This window comes from Pinus tabuliformis, chromosome 1_1 (genome assembly GCF_031772625.1).
Source record: "Pinus tabuliformis cultivar Carrire ecotype Pingquan chromosome 1_1, CPIR1, whole genome shotgun sequence".
Classification (NCBI taxonomy): Eukaryota; Viridiplantae; Streptophyta; class Pinopsida; order Pinales; family Pinaceae; genus Pinus; species Pinus tabuliformis.
In genome coordinates this window covers 457,959,090-457,978,995 of record NC_142297.1, presented here as the reverse complement: position 1 = coordinate 457,978,995, position 19,906 = coordinate 457,959,090, and the positions used below count along the sequence as shown (strand labels likewise).

At 32.3% G+C, this 19,906-nt stretch overlaps 1 pseudogene; it reads right to left on the bottom strand.

Annotated features, from left to right (window-relative positions):
• Window positions 1–8,405: 8,405 nt before the first annotated feature.
• LOC149213735 (uncharacterized) lies at window positions 8,406–9,300 on the bottom strand (annotated as a pseudogene).
• Between the last annotated feature and the right edge of the window lie 10,606 nt (window positions 9,301–19,906).

Genomic DNA, 19,906 nt, shown 5'->3' with positions numbered 1-19,906 from the left:
GTCGATTGTTGTCACATGTATGCCATATCAACTTGGAAGAGTTTATTTTGTCTCCAAAGATGAAAGGGAGATGTTAATGGATTATTGCATGAGAATGTGGAATTCTTGTTATTTATGCAAAGAATCGTCAAGTTGTTGTACATGCATTTGCTTGACTTGAAAGTCAGTTGTTTGAAGAAGCATGTCTTATCGACTTATGTTTAGTCGATGATGTTTTTTCGATTGTGTGAGTCGATATTTTGTACACCAAGATGCAATAGTACATGGCGATGTTACATGTTGTGACAATTCTTGCTTTGAAGGAGCAAAAGAAGAAGTTGTCGATTTGCATTTCTTGCATAATGTGTTTTTCCATTTAATGGTGTTTCTTGTGACAAGTTGTCACAGGATTTCGGTAGGTCCATTCTTGAGCAAGATACTCATTCTTAGCCTTCATTCTCAAATAAAAACATGAGTACCATGTTTAACTGGAGGATGATAGAGGCAAGAAGCAACAATGGACAAGATGCCAAAAATTTTGCAGCCATGGAAGACTGTTGTTTTGTGCTGACGCCAAGAAGCAAAAGAGATGGCAAATGCATTCTTCCAGATGTGGAACTTGGAACCGTTGAGGTAAAAGAATGGCCATTTATTTTCTTGTTGTTACTAATATTGGAACTCATTGCTGTAGTTCACTCAAATGGGCTTAACTTGGAAAAGTGGTTTCTGTTAGAAAAAATATTATGTATGATAGAGAAATGCAAGACATATAATATACGGAAAAACACAAACACATAAAACCAGAGAGACATAGATATACGTGGTTCACCCAGTTTGGGCTACGTCCACCTCGAACAGCCAGTCCTTCCTTTCTATTATCCAACAAAATGAAGAGACACAACCTACAACAAATCTGCTATAGTATCCTCTGTTTTCTCTCACAGTCTCACCTCTCTATTTCTCGCTCTGAGAATACACATATATTCCATAGCCTCAATACAATGCCCTCATACAAAGAGAGGGGTTGCCTTCTAGGGAAAAAAACCCTAAACTAAACATAAATTCTACCATCAGATCATCCGCCTACTGAACAACCCAGATTGACTAGAAATTACTATACTTTTACAAGGCAATTTTACATTTGTTTTTAGCTTTGGGGGTGTTGCCCCCGAAACCCCCGCCGGGGACCACTGGCCCTCGGACCCCCCAGCCAGGGGGGATGGCCCCCCTCGCACCCTCGTAGGAGGGACAAGTCCCCCCTGCACCCCTCGCGTGGAGGGGTGTACAATCTTCCTGGGGTATACATCCGGCTGAAACAAAGACCTCTAAATTAGGATGATAATCATGCTCCACACCCAACACTTTCCAAGAAGAAGCTTGCATTGAATGCATGTGTTGCAAAGGAGGAACATGATTCTCAGTGGGAAGGTTATCAGTCAGTTTTCCAAGCACCAAGGGATCACTTTGGTACAAAAAGGTGTATAATCAGTCAACAAGCAGCCAACAAGTGTTGGATTGGGTCGGCAACAAAAGAAGAACAATGGTCGAGGGACATAGCCATTTGTAATGCAAGGCATGTCAGTGTACCTAAGTGGTTGTCATGGAGATTTATTCAAGTAGAATCAATTGATAGAACTTGGGAAATAGAAGAATATTTAGCTCTCATCAGATAACTAGCTTTTTCGGGTCCAAAATCCCGTCAGTGAAAAGGAGTGATCGGAATTGGGATTTGGGGCAAAAATTAGCTCAAAAATAAAAGTGTCTGGAATCAATCGAAATCTTAACGACCGTGTCCGTCTTAGTTATACGATCCCAACTCAACTCGTTTCACTCAAAATGGAGTTCATATGAGGAAGTTAGAGCCTGCTGACCATTTTACCAAATAACAGTTTATTTTTTTACAGGTACTGCTGAGTCAGCAATCCGTATTGCTGATGTGGTAGGTGAATGGGTAGGTGATTGTGCAGGTTAAAGGTAGTCAACACCCAATGAGGGCTCGCTAAGTGTTAATGGATGGTTAGTCTTTAGCTGGGTGATGTGGCACAACATGATTGGTTTTTGGATGGACCAATGAGAAAATGCCACGTGGCAAGCCCAGAGGCCACCACGTGGCACCTCCCAAAGGTCAAATGGCTAATGTGCATTTGATTAAAATTTTGTGGAGGCACTGGGGTTCAACACCACAACCTCCCCTCCACTAACCGCATGCCTTACCAACTCCACTACACGTTAATACTTAACATATTATGGTTTGACATTGTAATTAAAGTATTAAAACTGTGGAGTTGGGGAGTTAATGCTAACCTTAACTCTCCACATATGACCACCTTTACCTAACCGCTAGCATTAAACCTTAACCATGGAGGATTAGCACTAATTAAGACATGATTAGCCCTTAATTAAGAAGTTTTTAGTTGGTGGATTCCGCCAAATCTGGAACCACCCCCAAATTTAGCGGGATTAACTAAAGTTTTCCAGATTTGGAGGAGATTCCTAGGGAAAAATTAAAAAGACCATAACTTGATGGGATTTCGACCAATTTTTGAAAATGAATAGTCAATTTTGGATTATTTCGACCTTCTAAAGATAATGGAATAGGTTGAAGAGGCAATAGAAGACTTCTACAAGTGATGTTTCCACAGGGAAGTTCAGGGAAGCCTAGGGCCACTAAGGAAGGACATCATGTCCAGATCAACCAGAATCAGTTTTGAGAGATCTAATAGTCATTTTTTGGATTTTTGAGTCCTCTGAACCCAATGGTATAGTTTTCAAATCCATTGTAGTTGAGAAGAATATTATAGAAGAGTAGGAATGACCTGTTATAGAGTTTTTTGTACACAATGTTTCAGACTACTAAGTGAGTCCATCATCAAGGGATGCGTCAATAGATATTCTCCAAATCTTAATGATGTATCAAGAGCTATATATATATATATATATATATATATATATATATATATATATATATATATATATATATATATATATATATATATATATATATATATATATATATATATATATATAGGTTATATTTAGGATAAGAGCTAGGTTATATCCTGTTTCTTATTTCTTTTCTTAAGAAACAGGATATAACCTAGCTCTTATCCTATATATATATATATATATATATATATATATATATATATATATATATATATATACCCTAAATATATCTCTTGATACATCATTAAGATTTGGAGAATATCTATTGACGCATCCCCTGATGATGGACTCACTTGGTAGTCCAAAACGTTGGGTACAAAAAAACTCTATAACAGGTCATTCCTACTCTTCTAAAACTATCCTCACCTGTATGGATTCATTATTTAAGAATATTATAATTAGACATTTGACCAAATAATTCCAAGAGGGCCTAACCATTGAAGGAGGTCCTAGGAGATGTAGCCTAGTACTGGAGGGTGAACTCCTTGATCAGATTTCTGTTGTGAGTTTGTTGCGTATTATGTCTGCAATTTTACTTGTTTCTCATGTCATTTAATCAACTAATTAACTCATAATTTTCTCACACATGACACATAAAATACATATAACTTGACACATAAACCTCTTGCATAACTGGGTAAATGAGACGATCCTAAACATAATTTTAACAGATGAGGGAGCTTACATAGCATTAACAAGTTTTCCCAAGATTTCATATCAGTTTCAATTAGAGTTGTGTTAGCATTAGTTGCATTACATGATCTAGAATTAGAGCAACTAGATGTTAAACATGGAGATTTGGGTGAGGATATATATATGGAACAACTAGGAGGGTTTGCTCAAAATCACAACAAGAGGTTTGTTTGCAAAATAAAGAAATCATTGTATGGCCTGAACCACTATCCCAGACAATGATACAAGAAGTTTGATTCTTTCATGATGAGCTACAATTGTATCAAAAGTGAGTATGGTCATTGTGTTTACTTTCAAATGTTGAAAAATGGCATATTCATTATTTTGGTGTTATATGTTGTTGATATGCTTGTAGCAAGAAAGAGCATAGTTGAGATCAATAGGTTAAAGGCTCCGTTGGCTAGGAATTTCGAAATGAAGGATATTAGAGCAGCAAAACAAATCTTGGGTATGGAGATACACAGAGACATGACAAATGGTAAGTTGTGGTTATCACAACAGAAGTCTGTGGAGAAAATACTTCTGAGATTTGGTATGAATAATGTGAAACCTGTTCAAATCCCTTTAGCTTCCCATTTCAAGATTTCTTCAAGTTTGTGTCCTATTAATGAGGAAGAAAAGGAGTATATGTCTTGTGTACCATATGTTAATGCGCTAGGATACTTAAAGTATGCGATGGTTAGTACAAGGCCAGATATTTCACATGCAATTGGTGTTGTCAGTAGATACATGAAAAATCCAAGTAAAGAGCATTGGGCAACAATGAAATGAGTGCTTTAGTATCTTAAAGGTACAAATAATTATTGTATCACCTATAATGGCAGTAGTGATTTAGTCGATGGCTATGTTGATTCAGATTTTGCAGGTGATTTGGACAAAAGGAGACCCACTTCTCAATATTTTTTTAATCCTGCAGGTGGAGTTGTTAGTTGGATGTCAAAGCTTCAAAACATAGTTTATTTATCCACTATTGAGGCATAATACATAGTTGTCTTGCATGCTTGCAAAGAGGCAATTTGGTTAAAAGGTTTTCTAGGTGAGTTTGGAAGGGTGCAGGACAAGGTGAAAGTATTTTTTGATAGTCAAAGTGTTATTAATTTGGCAAGGAATCCAACTTATCATAGTAAGACAAAACATATACCTGTTAAATATCGTTTTGTAAGACAAGTTATTAATGAAAGTGGAGTGGTAGCTCTAGAAAAAGTCCATACAAAGTAAAATTGTGAAGACATGATCACAAAACCAATTTTGTGAGAGAAGCTAAAATGGTGCTTAGCTTCTCTTGGCTTGCAAGGAAGGTGATGAATATTTTGGGCATGATATATCAGGTAAATTGTTGTCAAGGTGGAGATTTTTAGAAGTTGCCAACTATTTCCCTATATTTAATGGGATAATAGTTAAGATTGGTTCCTTTGGCTTAGTTTGTTTTTCCTAATCTAGATTTTTAGCAAAATCATATAAAATAAACTTCTTTGTTTTATGTAAAAAGTTTTTTATGTAACTGTTTTAAAATTTGTGGGTGGATTTAGAAAAAATCTCACAAGTTTCTATTTAACCATGTAAGGCTATATAGGCAATATGAAAAACATAAAACAAATAGAGAGTGGGTTGAATGGTGGAATAATTTGGCTGTTGTAAATATCCTTTGAATAATAAGAATACATTTGATTATTCAGTTATCTTATTTACTTGGCATTATTTTTCGCAATTTCAATTTATTTTTTGTTTATGTGGCACTCCATTACCAACCATTGATGTGCATGAACTATTAATCATGTAAAAATCATGATCATTTTCAGTGATTGTGCGCTGCTCGGCATAATGCATATGATAACAATATATCTTGTCTCCATGTTTTGTAGTAGAAAAATAAATGTACTTTGAATCAACCAATTTTATATGGTGAAATAAAGAGATTTTTCTGGGAGCTAAATGTCGATGATTACTGAATGTGTAACATGCACTATGTGTTGAAAGTGGAGTGGTCGGCAGATTTTTCTGGGAGCTAAATGTCGATGATTACTGAATGTGTAACATGCAATATGTGTTGAGTGGAGTGGTTGGTCGTTAAACGCTAGGTGCATCCTGCTGCTTAGAGTGTCAAGGTTAGTTCAAATAGTCAAATAATTAAACAATTAAAAAATTCAGTGCATTTATGTAATGAGAGGGAAATAATATAACATAGTTATTTGATAATATCAAAAAACTATCGGCATGTATCATGAGCTTTTTGGATAACTATGTCTATAGAAATAAAGTGAGCTTTTTGGATAACTATGTCTATAGAAATAAAGTGAGCTTTTTAGATAACTATGTCTATCTGAGAAATCTTTATTTCAATCGTTGATTTTTGGAATATTCTGGAAAGAAAAGTAAAGTCTCATTCTTATTTTTATTTTTCAAAAATATTTTTGGAATCAATGATTAAATTGTAATCAAAGTAATATTTTCATAATTTTAAAATAGCAATATGATTTCCATTTTTTCCCCTTTCTTTTTAATGTAAATATTGTTATCAATTAAATTGACGGTAATAAAATCTCTTAATTTAAAGTTTTTAAAATGTTCAATATTTATCATAAGAAGACTTGTGATAAATTTACAGATATATAATTTGTTAATGAAACATTGACGAAGAAAGTAAAAAAATTAAAATATGAAAAGGTTAGCCAAAAAAAAATATTCGTAAAAAAAAACAAAAAAAAAAAAAAAACTTATTTAACACGATCAAAATATTCTTAATAATATTAAAAATATATATAAAACACATTTCCAATAATTTTAATAAAAAATAAAGATAATCTTTTTTTATTATGTCACTTGCATGAACATTTCTAAGAATTTTAATCAAAGAATAAAAATAATCTAAATATAATAAAAATAATAGTTTTTATTATGTCATATCACTGTGATATATAGTGACTATGTTGGAGCAATAGTTCCACCTTGCCAAAAAAACATATTTTATGTTTTTTTCACATGATTCAGTTTAGGTTTAAGTTTTTTCTTACAACAAAAGTTTGTTGACATATTCCCATACACAGCACGAGGGAATATGTTAGCCACTCATTGCAGTTACTCACAATTGGCAACAAATAAATAACATGCTATCGGGTTTTAATTGAGCCACGGTTGTATAAGCCCGCCATTGGATTTTTCAAAATCGAATGGTGAGCATATACAACCACCCCTCCATTAAAGCCCGATAGCATGTTATTTATTAGCCCGATAGCTTCTGATGAGCACGGAACCGATAGCTACCCATTGTAAAACTCAAAATAAAAATAAATGTCTATAAATGTGTTGCTACTTCGAATGATTTGATTAACAGAAAAACCGTTTGAAAATAATTTATAAAAAATAATTTATTAAAAAATAAAATATATTAATATTTATATTATTATATAACTTTTACATTATATTATTTTATATAATATTTTGTAATTAAAAAAATTAATTAAATTTAATATATTTAAAAATGCATTTCATGCCCTATTAAGAGGTCCATATCAATTACCATTAACCTTGCTCGGCCATTTTTATATGAAAGTATAGTCTCTTAAACATTATTGTAACCTCCTCATTGGAAATTGCTCCTTTATCCTTACCGGGTAATCATGTAATGTAACCAAAATAATACGCTGCAATGTTTTGGCATCCGTTTAATAAACGTGATATTTCATTTTAGGAATTAAATAAAAAATAAAAAAATAAATATTTTATTTTAAATTTAGTCGATGTTTTGGCATCAGTGTAATAAATGTGATATTTTAATTTAGGAATTAAATGAAGAGTTTAAAATAAATATTTTATTTTAGATTTAATCTTTTTAGTTTAGATTTAGTCTCTTGATAGTAAGTCTCTTGATCGTAAAAGATAAAATATGGAAATTATCTTGGGTGCCTGGCACGTGATATATGCATTCCATTAGGATATTAGCCATTTATTAATTCACCATTTGATCATAAATAAATTAAATTACAGTTTATAATGTATAAAAATATTTTTTTAGGATATTGAAGATTTTGATCTACGTTTTTGAACCCATAAGTGTGGTTCATCTTTAAAACACGATGTCATATATCTGTCGAATGTCATCAATCACCTATGATGGATTCAGATGGATTGGATTCTTTCTACTAGACGCCACCGACCCTCCTATGCAGTATTCATTCAAAATTGTTGGATTGGATTTCTTCTACTGGAATCCGCCGACCCTCTAGTGCAGTTTTCATTCAAAATTGTTGTATGCATTTCCCTGAACATGTACAACGACGTAAAATCTCATTCGCACCATCCATACCAACCCTGCTTACCCGTGTTCAAATTGAACACGTCGTGGGCCGTCAAAAGGCCTTTGGCACGTTAGAGAAGTGTCAAGGAGAAATGTCAATTTTGATTTCTAGGAGTTTAAAATATATGTATATATATATATATAATTCCCTACTAAGAGCTGCTGGTCTCCGTATAAACTGCAGGATATCTATTATCCAGGCTGGAAGCTTGGACTAGTGGACAGTGGACCCCGGGAGTCGGGACCCCTTGCAACTGCCTTGTTCAACTTGACGTATAGAAATGTGCAGGAAGTTGTTGCAGCGTAATTGAGGTTGTTGCCGGCAGTCATAAAATAAGTTTTTAATGCCATGATACTAACGATGAAGCTATAGTTGATATGAGATAATTCAATTAATGTCACATAGGTATACTACAATACCAGTACTAAAATGAAAAGAAACAAATTCATTCCCACTCACTTTTAAAACGGGGAAAACCGGTGATCGAAACCACTACGACTCGGCCTTGAGGAATACCATTTCCCTGTGGTTGGAATTATCCAGAGACTCGTAACCGCCATGCCTCCTGAGTCCTCACACCAAAACCCTAGCGAACAGACTGCAACCGGTCAAAACGATGATCACGACAATGATGACATGGACAACGAAGAGAAGATGGAGAAGTAGAAGCCCGAAGGAGCACAACTTATACCCATCGAGATCGCACTGAGTTGAACCGTCCGCCTTGCCAGGCACGTCTAGGAGGCAGGGGAAACCTTGGGGAACGTAGCTCTCGACATGAAGTGAGAGCCTCGACTGAACAAATCACAACCCCTGAAGACATAGAGCTGAGGACAGTGCTATGTCTGCTACGAATTCCTTCGGCCGCAAGGCGAAGATGATTGCCGAGGTGCAACAGAGGGTGGTTGTGCCTCTCAGGCTCCCAACAATGATTAGCACTTGCCCTCAATGTTCGATGTCAGCGACGCGTCCACCCTAAGCATCGCCCATGGAGTCCAAACCCGAAACCGGCCATCAAAAACAGCGTCTCGCTGGGAATTGGCAGGTGATACCCACCATTTCTCTCGCTCACCAACACCACCAAGACCACGATCAAGAAGACGCAGAGCACGACCGCGAACTGCATCGACAAGAGGCGGTGCACTGGTATGGTGCCCTTTATGAGTGGATTGAAGTCTGACGAGATCGCAAGATTGTATGAGATGGCTAACAGGATGCCCACCAGTTTCATGTAGAGTACCAGGTGCTTACAGTATCTTTAGGACAGGTAAGGCCATGGCTTTGTTGTGTATTCTCTGGCGGTTTTGAGGTGGGCATTGAAGGAGCATATGAGCTGCCATAACCCCAAACAGAAGATGAATAGGGAGCCCACTGTGTGGATCATAATGCTGGCACTGATGAGTGAAACACCTGCCTAGAATTTTCCCTGCCACTAATTTTCCTAAATTCCTATAGTCTCCATTCATTGTGAAACACCCTACCCTTTGTTTAAACGCGGGGTCAATCAAAACTTCATTGGGACCCAAAAGGGCTCTATCTGCAAGCTAAATCTTATCATTACATTGATTTTACCATAATTTGTTGCCAAATTTCACTGTCTGGAGCCATTTTTCTATGTAGTTATTCCTCAATAAAACGAATCTCAGAATTCCAACGATCACAGGTATTTCTCGGCACTGCAACTTTCAATATTTGAAGTGTTGTTTAATATTTACGGAGTTAAATCTAAAATTTGTGATAGCACTTGCTTCAAGTAAGTAACCGTGTATAAGTGGACCACAAAATCTTAAGGCTCTGTTTCCATGGATAGAAATCATGAAGAAAAGAAATTAGAGGAAATACGTAATTGTTGGGCTGCTTTTGGATAGAAATAAGCATAGAAATAATTAAATTAGAAGTTATTATAATGTTGGGTTTCTTTTGATATACATTACTTACATGTAAATTTTTTGGATTCGATTCTTACTCATAAGACATGTCACTATAGAAATTATCGAAAATTCCCATTAATTTACTGTTCAGATACAAGCCAATCGACATCAAACTTTATTCCAGAGATACAAATTAGAACACAGACTTTTGAAAACGAAGGCCATTCCCATTAATAATCTTTCTTTCTCCTCGAAACCTTAGGTACCTGGACTAATATGGCTAATCAGCTTCTTTTTAAACAATCTGCTCACATGAATTACTAGTTCAAATTCAGATGCAATGGTTGTTGAGCCTCCTTTCGTTTTTTTGTATTGTTATGTTTGTGAGTTTTTTCTCTTATATGTCACTTCCTGCATATACATATCCCTTTGATTGGATCTAGTTGTTCCATTTTAATAATCTCATTTATGTCTTTTTAGCCACAAAATCTACAACAACTTTTGACCATAAACCATGGAGAGAATCCGTGTAACTATCAGTTGAAACAACACACCTCCGAGGATGAAAAACATCCTTACACCTATGGCATAAAGTTCTTAAAAATATCTTGAAAAGTTTAAAGGCCTTCATTATTTGTTATTGAATTGCTTGATTTAATTGTTTGATGTTCCTGCTGACTAGTTAGTTTATCACGCCTGGTAGATTTTTTTCCCTCTTTGTTTTTTTGGCTGTCTTTTTCTCAGGAGAAAAAAGTCCTCTATGACTGAAAAATATAAAGATTACATCTGATAGTTCAACATATAATCAAAGATGCACAAGTTCAACCAGCAAAATACCCCCAAATCATTACAAAACTACTGAAAGACAGAACAATCATTGGTTCGAAGGATTACAAGAGAAAAACTACCCTATACAAAAGTTCACTATACACCTTACAAAGCAATCACCGAAGATGTGAGGATCTCCTCATCCCCATGTCTGAAAACTCTCAAATGGACCGAGCCTAGATCTCTTCCACAAGCTTGTTGGGATAAACAATTTGCCTCTTCGTTGTGCTTAGATGTTATAGAAGTGTTTTTAAAAATCTGGTTTAAATGGCTTGTCCATAAAACTTTCAAACACTTGTTCTCAGTAATGCTCATGAGACTTGGATATACTTAACAAGACAAGGATATGATTAATAAACTATTTTACCTGATAATCCCTTAAAAAATAATGTCTCAGTCAAATCAATAATTCTGTATCTTCTGAATGGCCTCAACCAGTCCCAACCAGTCCAAAACATAAATTAAGTATCCATAGATATGGATGTCTCCAACTCTTCCTAGAGTTGTTGTCATCAAAATGGAAACCACTTTGATCCCTGAAATTTGTTGGTTCAGCTGCATAGACCACGCTCAAATGTAATTTGATGGGTCACAAGTGTGACTATTAGACCACTACATGGACTACGCACAAGTGTGAATGTTAAATTTCGGGTCAAACTAGTTAGTTTCTTCTTTTTATTCATGGGGAGCTGAAACTTTTCGTTAGGCACCTGATATATGCGTTGTAATGCAGTTAGTTTCTTCTTTTTATTCATGGGAGCTGAAACTTTTCGTTAGGCACCTGATATATGCGTTGTAATGCAGTATTCACTGTAGCTTTGACTGGGAAAGGAAAAAGTAAAAGGTGGGTAAACATCCCCTTCAGGAATTTTCATTTGCTATATTTAAGTGTCACTCTGCAGAAAGTGATTTTAAAATTTTTTTCACTGATCCCCAAATATAGTTCACAGCTTCTTGTGTACTTTTATATAGTTCAAAGAGATTTTTTCATGAATCAATTCAGTTCCAGTCATCCCCATGGACTTCTTTTTCAATTTTCAGTGCCCATGAAAGCACTCTTTATCCCTTGTTTTGGAATCAACCTAAGTTTTTTTGTCATTTTCCCATGGAAAATCCACTAGGAAAGAGTACATGAATGTACAAAGTCTCTGTCTCTCCTCAGCCATTGCATGCAGTGACATTGAAATGTGCAGGATATTCTCCAAATAAGGAGATCATATTGTTGGTTTGGAAATGTAGACATGTCTTGGCTTTGAATTGTATAGGATATTTTGGAATAGAATATTCAGTAAGATTATGAGCATATAGGTGCTTCTCATATAGAAGGTTTTTTAGTTAAAATATGGGTATGTGGTGTTAAAATGGTTGATTACAAAAAAAGTGTTTTCGCTGACTTTTAAGGCTGCAAAGATAATATAAGTGGTCCAAAATATTCTTGTAATCTTTTTACTGTAAGAATACTTAAGTCACAAAGAAACTGACAGTGCTCAAATTGATTAGATCAATTTGAGCTACAACACTACTTGCCATTTAGTTATAGGAATTTAATTTATTTAATTCAGATTGAAAATGAAATGTAAAGATAATACATTGTTGTCAATTGAAATTCATTTTTTTTTAAAGCTTTTCATCATGGGAGGGCGGCATAAATATTTGTCTTTCTATTTGAAATTAAGACCAGCCCTTCAAATTTGATCACTGCTTTACCCCAACCCAGTGGTAGTGGACTTTTATTGAGTTTCACTGGTATTATGTGATAATGGTGATGTACAAAATCTGACCTAGCATGTAAGACAAAGGATAAATGTGCAGTAATTGCAGATGGGATTATCAGTGGCATTCACAAGCTCATCTGACATAGAATGTAGGACAAAGGATGAATGTGCAGTAATTGCAGATGGGATTATCAGTGGTATTCAAAAGTTTCATTGTCGCTCTCAATTAATGTACTGGCACATTATGATCCACCTGTCCTCTGGCTCATCTTGAGAGTGTGGACTCTCCACCTGGAAAAAACAATTATGTTCCATTTCATTTCATTGTTAAGAGGATAACGAAGATTAAAGAGGTGATATTTTTCGTTAATGTACTGGCACATTATGAGCCACCTGTCCTCTGGCTCATCTTGAGAGTGTGGACTCTCCACCTGGAAAAAACAATTATGTTCCATTTCATTTCATTGTTAAGAGGATAACGAAGATTAAAGAGGTGATATTTTTCGAAAATGATTTACAATGTGAGCACATTTTATCAGAGTGGCTTGTCGATAACACGTAGGTTCGAACCCCCGCGAGGCCTTAAGCGAGCACAAAATGAAACCTGAAATGTGTCTCCTGTCAGTTGTCCAACCATACGTATTCACTAGGTAACTGGTTGTTTCCTAGTCTTTTGCACAGATCTCGCATTGGCAGGTTAATTTTGAGCTTCTTGGTTTTTATATAGGTGTTTTGACCTTGCTTACAGCCAGCTTGCAGGCTGAGCACGATTGGGTTTGGCAGGAAAATAACTCCCAAGGAAGTAGAAGCATTGCTAAAGAGGTAATGGTCATTTTTCTTGTCTCTATCTTTGTGCTTTTGCATAGGCTCGATCTGTTGATCTCTCGGGCTCAATCTATTGATATATCGATGCACTTATGATCTAGAACATTTATTTGTTTCCGTAAGATTTGATTTTGGGAGAAGCTCGCTTTTATGTTCGTGTTCCTGTGGCCTTGAGCAGCATTTTGAGGAGCTTTTGAATAAATTGTAAGCTACAGATTACATTCTATTAGGTTTTTGGACAAATAAAATAGTTTCAGGCAGCTGTAATCACATTATTTGTGTAACATTTTACCCTTTGTTACTCTAGAATCCAGTTTCCTTGTTTTAAATTATGGTTAGGGAAAATATCTACAAGTCGTTGCCAAAATTAAATTAAAAATGTGCTTGTGTTGGAATTTACGAGTTGGTGCGTGGATCTGTACATTAATATGGGGAACAAATTTCACTTTTCACGTCCAATTCAATATTTTGTACCTCGAGCTTACAAGGTAAACATTTTTATCCTCTAAAATGCCCCTGTAGAAAATCGACGAAGATGTATTTGGGGAGTTTGCAATTTTCAAGTATCATTGCTGTTTTTACAACCCTATATCTTTGTGATCAAGTTTTGTGAATCGATAACATGACATGGAATTTAAAATCTTAATTTTGTTAATACGATCTCTGTCCATAGCTATCACTTTTGTTTAGGTTGTTATATAATTTTTGGAGATATTGTCATAGGTCACATCTTCAGAAAAGTCTGCTATGTACAATGAGGGTTTAATGTAGAGTATGCATTAAAAAAAACATATTCAGTACATTTGTAAATATGATTTTAGATATGCTACAAATCTGTTGACTCTCTTGATCTATTGTAATTTGTAAGTTGAATTTGCATAGAATAATTGTAACTTGTAAGTTGAATTTGCATGGAATAATTGTAACTTGTACGTTAAATTTTCATATATTGTTCTGAAAGGGTAGTTGTCATCCATGGGGTAAATTACATCCAATGTTCTTCAATTTTCATATATTGTTCTGAAAGGGTAGTTGTCATCCATGGGGTAAATTACATCCAATGTCCTTCAGATGAGTGGGAGTTTGTTGTTTGAGTCACTCGTTATAATATTACACAAAATAAGTGACCTGAGATGTGGTCTGTTTAGTTCTATAAAAGATCCAAGTTGTTGGGTTTTTTGTATAGTAAAGTAAAGTTTAAAGATATTTTTTAATTATTAATAAGAAGCTTGGCTCGTCATACAAAGAATTGTCTTTTAAAAAACCACACAGCTTAAGCAGCCACCACATTCTACTTGTCATGGGTGGCTTAAGCAACCATACTAAGAAAAATACTAAGAAAAATACCCTAGATCGTACAAAAGATAGCATGGTCAACAATATTTAGACAAACACCTCAAAGAATCCAAGATAATCCAAAGACTATAATAAATACCCATTCACACAAATTGTTGTTGTAACATAAACCTCAACAAGAACTCAGAACATGGAGTGAGCTGGAATCAATCATTTTAATATTACATTGAATAAGAAACCCTACTTTTTAGCATACAAAAATAATTACTATAACATCACATTGTATCCTTGGATTTAAACCATGTCCTTAAATTTAGATACACATGCCCAAATTCTTATAGCTGTGTTTTCATAACCTTTAATTTTAGCAAATCCAAAAGAATCAGAGGAATTCGAAAGCAAATTAAAGCTGATTCAGATGCTTAACATAACATAGACAGATTGTGGCAAAACCATTAATAGAAAAAGAAAAAAAGAAAAAGTAAACTATGGTTTGACATAGAACATCTCTATGAAAAGAACTGGGATAGAATACATTTCCATGCAAAACATAATTTTAAAAATAACCATAGCAACCATCACAAAATTTCAGGCATTCACATCTTGGTTAAAAGAATAGGTTTGAATGGTACACCAAACTTCAAATATTTTAACGTGCATGTACAGAAAAGACAATACAATGAGCTGGAAAGCTCAAACTGAAATAAAGGTATGCTAAATTGAAGAGGCTTGTTAATTAAAAAAACAAAAAGTAGCCACCAAATTAACATTACATCCAAGATGCTAATTTTCTTTACATAAACATATTTACTTAAGTCAAATATATTGGTGTTGCATTATTTACTAAAGTACATTCCTATGGAATTGAAATAGAATTATAGTATGAAATACATTCTTATGAAATTGAAATAGAATTATATTATGAAATACATTGAATTAATTAATTTAAGAAAGACGATTGAGTTGTCTGTGTTTTCCAAAAACAAAAATAGAATTATATAGATACCATGAACAATATGCTTTGTCTAAAGGTGATATTAAAAAAAAAAATTAACAAAATGATTTGTAATCTAGAGATAAATTACATTTTAGAAAACATACACAAATTTGAAGTTTTTAAAACAGATACTCCAATCTTGAGATAAATATATTTTCAAAAGAATCTGATTAAATTAATGATAGTTTTCATTACCATTATAAGATTGGGAAGAATAATTAAAAGTCTTTTGCCAGCTTATACACAAATATCAGGCTAGAAAATCAACTTGGAATTTGACTCCTAATTCAACACAAATGTTGAACAAACACTTCTTTCACTTTTTTAAGAGAAGAGATAAGTTAAACTATTCAGGATAAGGATAACATCCCACTCACCATTTTGTGGTAATAAGGGTAATGTTCAACTCATCTAACAAAGTTTCCAAAATGTTTAAGCTAACAATGATTAAAGCTAAGTTTGGCTAAATGTTGTCATTTTTCAAGTGTCTTCATACTACCTTGGGGCATTGTCTATACAAAATTCAAAATATTTGACTTATTCTTCAATTTGTATTATATTACAGTGACGGTCAATATGACCATAAAATTATTAGCAAGGGAGCGCCAATATCACTATGCTATTGCTAGACTGGTGTAACAATTAATATCCTTCCATTCTTAAGACTTGACTTGATCTTCCAAAATTAAAACCTTGACCTAAAAACAACCTTACATTTCTTAAACCCTTTGATCTTAGGTCAAAACACCCTTACATTTCTCAAACCCTTTGATCTTAAGTAAGACCTTTACATTTCTCAAACCCTTTGATTTTCTCAACATTGAGTAACATAAGTGTTGATCATAGTTACAGGGCAAATTATCTTTGATCTTCTTATAGGAAAATTGAGTAACACAAGTGTTACTCATAATTACACTCCAAACTAGGATAGTTATAAGCATATTACATAAAGACTTTTAAATTGCAAATCAAAAACTCTGGTCACAATGGTTTTTTTTTGTTTTTTGTTTTTTTTGTTAAATTGAAATTGGTAAGAGAACAAGAAAATAAACTAAATCTCTAATACAGAACTTTTAAGATCCAGGATAGAATATTTTGGAGTCTATATACTCTCCCTTTTTACTTATTTATTTATATATAAACCAACTTAAACATTTGGTGTTTCCTTGAAATTTCAAATCTTAACTTATGAATTAAACCTAAATTTAAAAGCATTTAATTTTATATGTCAAGTGTCACAATTTATTCCAAGAAGTCTTTCAAAATCTAGTCTAGGACAATTCCATCCATAAGATCCTACATAAATACATCCAAATTTGTACTAGTTATCATTAAAACTCAAAATTTGCAACGTCCAAATTTGTACTAGTTATCATTAAAACTCAAAATTTACAGAATTTTGGATAGTACAGTGGAATAGCCTAATTTGTTTTGTTGAGCTGATGCATTATTAGCCTCATCTGTTTTGTTGAGTTGATGCATTATTAGGATCGAACATTTAAAACAAAAATGGAATTTGAGAAATTCAATTACCTTGAAATACATGTTAATATAGCATATGACTAAGTTATGTAACAATTAATCTACTTTTATGACAATTGTTCAATTCCACCGTCATTTATAATGTCGTAAACACATTTATTTCTTATATTTTTATCCTTTATAAAGAATTATAATGTTAGATGTGATTGGGGTTAAAAATATAAAATCAAATATAATGTTGTGTGATATGAATGTGTCATGGGGAGATATATCTTTTTTTTGGAATCAAGTAAAATAAATCGATAAAAGTTTTGAAAGTTGTTTTTTTTAAAATAAAATCTCAATAATAAAATTTTAAAAATAATATATTAATAATATAATTTTAATTTTAAAAATATAACTACATTTGTATTTTAATAAATTTATCTCATATTAAATTTCAAAGATATAATATTTTTATTTATAATAAAATAAAAATTACCAAATAAAACTTATAATCCATTCACCTAAACAAATTTTAGCTCTATATCTTATTGGATGGAAAGGCACTTTCTAGTTATAAACATGTTGCAAGTTAAGGAAATGCAATGTCCTATAAACATAAATATAAATTAATTAAATATTAAAAAAAAAATTAAATAAAATTGGAAACATGTTACTAGTTAAGGAAATGCAATGTCTTATAAAAATAAATTAAATAAATAAAAATTCAAATAAAAATGCAAGGTAAACATTTTAATTCATTCAAAATAAAATTTAAAAATAAAAATAAAAGGATAAATATCCATGGTCATTTTCAATTCCAAGTAAAATTATTTCCATTTAGGAATTTGGAAATCAAGATCTCATTGTGCTAAAGTAGATGATGCATAGGGAGATTTCAGTTTCTAATAATAAAATTTAGATACCATCACATTATATTATTATTTTTGGACCTAAACTTTAGTATCTACATATTTTATTGATTACTTTTGTGGTTAATCATCAATTTTCTCTTTTAGCTATATTTAAACTAATTTTCATTCTTCCATGAGAGTCTTCTTAGAAGGCACATGTATCTTTTGACAAATAAAATATAAATTTTCCATACAAATCTATATAAATAATAGATTAAAATGAACATGGTGTTAATATTTATGAAAAATAAATATCCACAAATTAAGTTTTTATTATCTCCATCTAAACAAAGACAATGCAATCATAAATTATCTTGCTATTTTAATTGGAACTTTTATTAATATAAAGTTGTATGTCTTTATTTTTTTCCACTCTAATTTAATTATATTTAAACTAAGAGAGTAGCAATTTTGTAGCCTTTATTCAAATGTGGGAACTCATCCATACTTTTCAAATATCAATAACTCAACTAAGTGGCAGAGAAAGCTAGCTATGCAACGTTGTTTAAATGGTATTGGGTTGCCAATATTTTAGAGTTAAAAACTAAAATATTGGATTTTGAATTTAGTTTCTTTGTTATGGTTAAAATATAGAATAATGTTCAATATATTATGAATATAAGATATCACAAGGTAATGGATATGTGAATAATCTTAAATTGTTTATGAATAGATTGTAAATTTTATATGATAATTATATTTTTTAATGTTTAAGTGAGGTGAATAATTAGTAAGAACTATAGTAAATTATTAGCAATAAACATAGTATTTACTAGAAAAGCTTTAAAGTAAGGGATACTTTGAGTGTAAATAAGAAAGTTTGAATTAGATTTAAAATTTTTAATATATATATATATATATATATATATATATATATATATATATATATATAAATATAAAAATAAAAGTAACCGAACGGAAAATGTTTTACATTGTAAAATATATTTTAAGATGTTAAAATAAAATTTATGTGTTTACTCTGTTATAAAAAATATATATTTAGAGTAAAAGCATATATAAGTTTGTATATATTTTTAAAAATTTAATATGTCATGTAAATGGGTATAGGTGTATATATATAATGTAAAAAGGATATATGTATCTTGTGAATATAATAATAATATTATTATATTTATAGCATTATATTATTATTATATGTTTATTATAAAAATAAAAATGAGAACTATTTATTTTATTAAAAATGTGTATTAATTTAGTGTTTAATTTGGCTATAAATTAAATTTAAATTATTATTATTATTAATTAAATTCAAAATTTTTGTTTATTATATTAAAATAAATATTTCATAATTAAATATAATAATATTTATGTTATTCTATGTTGTGTTATGTAAACATTTGACTCAGTTAAATTACACAAAAATAAAATTAAAAAATAAAATATTTATTTGATCTCTCTTGGTGCATGGTAGATTAGGATTTGAGATAGATCTAGACTACAAATATATGTTTAATTTTTTTTTATTAAACTGAATATTATATTGAGTGTTTATTTTTAATGAATATTTTTAGATTTTTTTTGAAATGTAAGTCATTCTTGCACAATAAACACAATCCATGTGGTGGCAATGTGCAAAAAAAACCGAATGACTTATTGGAAAAGCAAAGGAAAGGCACACAAATATAATACACACTAAACAACATGAGTTGTGGCTCTTCAATTGATCACACAAACTTGACTTGATTATAAGGAACCCATCATGGGGCATTTATCCTTTTTTAACTACTGTCTCACTTAAAATAACTTCAACATACAAAAACACACTATATTTGACATTTCAACAACATGCAAACACAAACTGACACTAATTAACTCAAACTCTAAATTTGGATTGCTCTACATCCAGAAGTAATTACAATTTCCAACACCCCCCCTTAATTACCATTGTATGACTCAACATAACTCAATCATGACTCAACATAACTAAACTATGCTTGATAGGCTTACAATATAAATTGACTCAATCATCACTCAAAAATGTATGTTGGTCTAAGTCTCAGCTAGGCTTACAACGGCACAAAACTTTGACAAAAAAAAAATCCTTCCAATTTCTATATCCTTG